The following is a 5,883-nucleotide window of genomic DNA, read 5'->3' on the forward strand; positions in this document are numbered from 1 at the left end:
TACCTTGTTTAAGCCGTGTCTTCCAGCGTATTACCTGTACACTTAGGTGAACAACCGCTACGGCTTAAGAATGCTTATCCAAACGAAATTGTTTCCCGGTCAACACCGGAACAGAGTGTCATCACTCCCCTTGGTTTGTGCTTCGCTCAGGAAGCATTCAGCTGCCACAGGTGTGCTCTGTTTCTTTGCATAGCCTTAGCATAGTCGACGTAATTTTCGCCCCACAATGCCTTGTGATTATCCGGGGCCTCGTCAGGACGAATTTGCACAGGTATCCTCACCTCCTTTATCAGAGGTCAAATTTGCATAAAGGGTGTGACTTAATGGTAACAAATTGCTACTTTAAATTTAAATAACTTTACCTGCAAATGTATTTTTAACTACAGAAAAAACTGTCATGTAGTTAAATTGCAGCACTGATCTGCTTCCTCCCGATTGCAATATTTTTCACCCACATCGAATGAGCAATGGTATTCAGATATTGTATTATATGTCAAAATGATCTTCTCCTTCTTTCTCCTAGAGTATCCATTCTCTAACTTTAATTTCAGAGGATTTTTTCATTGTATATCTTTAAAAGTGATACAAATTACTTTAAAACTACAAAGCATTTCCAGACTACCAAATTTTGAACATTTTAATTTAGAAACGGGGCATACTCTATTACTTCATTTAACCCTTTTGGGGATAGTGTTTGAAGAACATATTTCCACCTAGATTCTTTTCTTAAAAGACAATTATCTTCATCACCGCCTCTACCACTTTGTATTCCCCTATCAATCCCAATAAATTTAAGGGAAGCTGGATTTTTTTGATGGTATTGGGCAAAGTGTCTCGCTACACTGGTGTCCCTGCCATAAATTATATCATCTCTATGCTGGACTCTTTCTTTGAAAAGCCTTTTAGTTTTTCCTATGCAAAAATAGGGACAGGAACAGTGTAGCAAATATACCACACCTACAGAGTTGCAATTTGCAAAAAATGTTATATTGTATATTTTGCTATTATTGCTTGAGAATGTTTTGCTTTTCTGCATGTAAGGGCAGTACACACAGTGTCCGCAAGGATAACTCCCCTTTACCTCTTGTCTTAAACCTAACCAGTTCAAGGATGGTGATCTAACAAACTTGCTTTGTACCAGTTTATCTTTCAAACATGCTACTCTCTTTGCAGTTAATAATGGATAATCACCCACTTTAGATTTAATGTTTTCATCTAAAGTAAGAATATGCCAATGTTTTGATAGTATTTCTCTTATCTTTGGCCATTGCCAATTATATGTAGTCATAAATCTGGTTAGGTTATTAGTTATTTGGGGTCTAGACTGGTAGAGCAGAGTGTCTCTGTTCTTTTTTCTAACTTTGTTCAATGATGATTGGATGTTTCTCCTAGAGTACCCACGATTCATAAATCTCTTTTGCATTAAATCTGCATGATATTCAAATTTAGTGTTTGAAGAACAATTTCTTTTGAGACGCAAGAATTGACTGTATGGGACATTTCTTTTCAAATGGTATGGGTGACAACTGGATGCCTCTAAGATACTATTTGTGGCTGTACTTTTTCTATAGTTTTCAGTCACTATCGATGTACCTTCTTTCCTAATCATTATATCTAAAAAGGCTAGTTCCTTTGAATCATACACTAATGTTAGCAAAATGTTTATATTTAAGTTGTTAACAAACTCTTTCAGAATTTCAATGGGACCTTTCCATAAAATCAAAATATCGTCCACATATCTCAACCAAAGTGAGATATGTGATTCGAAAATATGATTATATTTTACATAGACATCAAAAAGTTCCCATGCCCCAAGATGAAGACATGCATAAGTAGGGGCACATACAGCACCCATGGCTGTGCCCCTACATTGCCTGTATAATGCTTTATCAAATTGGAAAACATTATTCTCCAAAACAAACCTCAACAATTCTAAAACCAATTGAGTATGTTTATCAAAGGATTGTCCCCTTGACTTTAAGAAGTGTTTACATGCCTCCATTCCTATTTCATGCGGAATGGAGGAATATAGGCCTTCTACATCCAGTGACACTAAAATAGTGTCATTATCAACTGAGATGCCATCCAACTTTTTCAAAAGATCAGGAGTGTACGTAAAAGACACTTATATATATTCTTTTGTTCTCATGCTGACATTTGACAAAGGCACAACTTGGTGCTGAAACGTTATGTCATTTTAACTATGCCTTAATAAAATTGTTAAATTTTATCAAGACCAATGAGTGCCTGCATTCTGTGGAATACTTGGATGATTTATAGCAGAGCACCGTGGCATTAATGGAGTGGTGAGATTGTGCTTTCCCTTGAAGGAACTATACTGTGTATATATATATATACACACACACACATACACATATATACTCACACATATATATATATATATATACTCACATATATATATACACACACACACACACATATACATATATATTCACACACATAGATAAATATACTCACACACACATATATATATATATATATATACTCACACACACACACATAGATATATATGCTCACATACACACACACATATATATATACACACGCACACATATATATATATACTCACACACATATATATATACTCACACACACACACACATATATATATATATATATATATATATATATATATATATATATATATATATATATATATATATATACAGTAATGGTTGGCCAGTGAAAGCCAAGATAATGTAATCAAGGGGGGATATTTATCAAAGGTCTGGCGGACCTAATCCGACAGTACGGACCAGATCCGCCAGACCTCACTGAATGCGGAGAGCAATATACAACATGCTGGTGTAACGCCGCCCCCTGCAGATTCACGCCAGCAGGGGGGTGTCAATCAACCCAATTGTACTCGATCGGCTTGATTTTCAGCCATGTGTGTCTGCCTGCTCAGAGCAGGGAGATAAGTTATGGAGCAGCGGTGTCATGGTTCAGCCTGGAATTAAACCTGAGACCTGTTTATATTTCTGCTGCTGTTTTTTCCCAGCCTGTTGTTTTACCACTATGCCACCAGATGGCTTCATCACAAGAAAAGAATGTTGTGTTTTTCTGTTTGCTGCAACTTTGGCTCTCTGGCTCCACCTGCTTACCAGCTGAAAGAAATCATTTAATCAGCAGCTTGCTTTATCTGGTAGGTTTGTTTGCAATTCTGTGCCTTCACATTAAGAGTGATACTCTGAAAGACTCTCTGCTCCTGTATCCTGTGTGAAATACAGATTTGTTACATTTCCTGGTTCCTGATTTATGCTTCAATTACTGACTACTCTTCTGGATAATTCCTTGACACTGTGTTTCATTTTGGGACTGATTTACTGGCAATTGATCTTGCCTAAAACTCTCTTTCCTAATGACTGACTCAGGTACTTTTGCTTGCTTGTTTCCTGATACTACAAATTCCAATTGCAGTCTATGCAAATATCCTGTTTGTTTCTACAAGGTTCCAAATTGCAGTCTATGCAAATATCCTGTTTGTTTCTACAAAGTTCCAATTTTCAGTCTATGCAAATATCCTGTTTGTTTCTACAAAGTTCCAAATTGCAGTCTATCCTGTTTGTTTCTACAAGGTTCCAAATTGCAGTCTATGCAAATATCCTGTTTGTTTCTACAAAGTTCCAATTTTCAGTCTATGCAAATATCCTGTTTGTTTCTACAAAGTTCCAAATTGCAGTCTATGCAAATATCATGTTTGTTACTACAAAGTTCCAATTGCAGTCTATGCAAATATCCTGTTTGTTTCTACAAAGTTCCAAATCGCAGTCTATGCAAATATCCTGTTTGTTTCTACAAAGTTCCAATATCTAGTTTATGCAAGTATCCTCTTTGTTTCTACAAAGTTCCAATTTGCAGTTTATGCAAGTTTCCTGTTTGTTTCTACAAAGTACCAGTTTGCAGTTTATGCAAGTTTCCTTAAAGTACCAGTTTTCAGTTTATGCAAGTGTCCAGTTTGTTACAACTGTGTCCAGTCTACAGCATATGCAAGTATGCTGCTTGTTATTACAAGGCCCTGCATTCCTGCGTGTTATTACACAGTTCCAGTCTTCAGCATATGCAAGTATCCTGTCTGTTATACAAGCTCTGCTTTCCTGCCTGATACTACACAGTTCCAGTTTGACAACATATGCAAGTATCCTGCTTGTTATTACAAAGCTCTGCTTTCCTGAGTGTTATTACACAGTTCCAGTCTACAGCATATGCAAATATCCTGTTTGTTATTACAAAGCTCTGCATTCCTGCCTGTTATTACAAAGAACTGTATTCCTGCCTTATACTACAACCTATAGACTTTGTCATATCTAATTGCATATCTCTACATTGCTTTATCCTATAAATAAAACCATCTCCTTTATTTCCTAAAACGTTGTACCTGTTTAATTATGCCTAAAAGGAAAGACTCACGCAGACAAAACACAACATTAACCCCAAAACCTGACACCTCTGCATAACAGCTCCTTACTCCTGAACCTGCTCCCTTGCAGAGTATGACAAGCGGTCTTTAAACACGGGCCCTCAAGTTCCATCCGGAGCTTGATAAATGGGCCCCAAGGAGTCAATGATTACAATATCCTGGCTAACATGAAGTGAAGACTGGACCTTTAAGTAAGTGCACGTCAGATAAAAAGCCAAAGAGTAAAATTATTATTTTTTATTCTGGATCTAAAGCCTCCACATATATTTTTTTTATTTACAACTATTCCCCAATCTCTTTTGCTTTGGGCGGGTATACAGCTTTAAAAAATATTTTATTTTTTATTTTTAATTAAGTAGTAAAGAGGAACAGCCAACAACTTTACTCAAGCCTAAGCCTTAGAACAACACTTACCTTCTTCCTTCAAATAAGCTGCCTTCCTCCACTTTGCAGTGCTTGGAAGCTGTCCTGCTGAGCTCAATGCTTCTACAGCAGCACAGCATGACATGGGACATGCAAAGTCCCACCGACCTACAGCTCACTAAAAACGGCCCATCACATGTGTGTGTAATGACCTATAAAGATATATTCATATGCTAGCTAATGATTCAGTAAGTAATGTGAACTCATCTCCCTGGCTGGCAGTAGATTTGTGTCTGATTTCACAATTTGCCAGCCCGGACACAGGTGCCAGTGTTGCTCTGAGCTCTCCACCCTTTCCAGCAGCACGTGTCTGATCGGGACATGGCCAAACAGCTTGGCCAGTGAAGGTGAATACAGCAGTAGTGGCATGTGTGATTGTACCCCTGCAGCTGCATCACTGCTTCCCAGGAGTTGCTCTGACCACAGCCTCAGTCAGACTCTGTCCTCCTGGTTCAGGCAAGTGGCAACTAGCATCCCCCATCTTAAAACCTGTCAGTGCTATTACTTCACCTCAGTCCCTCAGGCTCACCTGGGCTGGCCCTCTGCTATGAATGTCTGCGTGCTCCAGAGTCCTCACTGACTAGTGGGTCACTCACTGTAGCCACAGTCTGTCTCAGATGCTTTCCCCAGCTGAGCCACTCCAAGTACTCTCCGATGAGATATGACAGCCTCTGTGTCACATGGATGGGGCACGCGGCATCAGTGTGTACCCGCGTGCCTGAGGGTGTGTCTCAACTACTCAGTGAACTCAGCCTCAGTCAGTCATCGGATTAGATATTGGGGCCCATTTATCAATCTCCGAACGGAGCTTGTGGGCCAGTGTTTCTGGCGAGTCTTCAGACTCGCCAGAAACACAAGTTATGGAGCAGCGATCTAAAGACCGCTGCTCCATAACCCTGTCCACCTGCTCTGATGAGGCGGACAGGAATCGCCGGAAATCAACCCGATCGAGTACGATCGGGTTGATTGACACCTCCCTGCTGGAGGCCAATTGGCCGCGAGTCAGCAGGGGGCGGCGT

This window comes from Bombina bombina, chromosome 7 (genome assembly GCF_027579735.1).
Source record: "Bombina bombina isolate aBomBom1 chromosome 7, aBomBom1.pri, whole genome shotgun sequence".
NCBI lineage: Eukaryota > Metazoa > Chordata > Amphibia > Anura > Bombinatoridae > Bombina > Bombina bombina.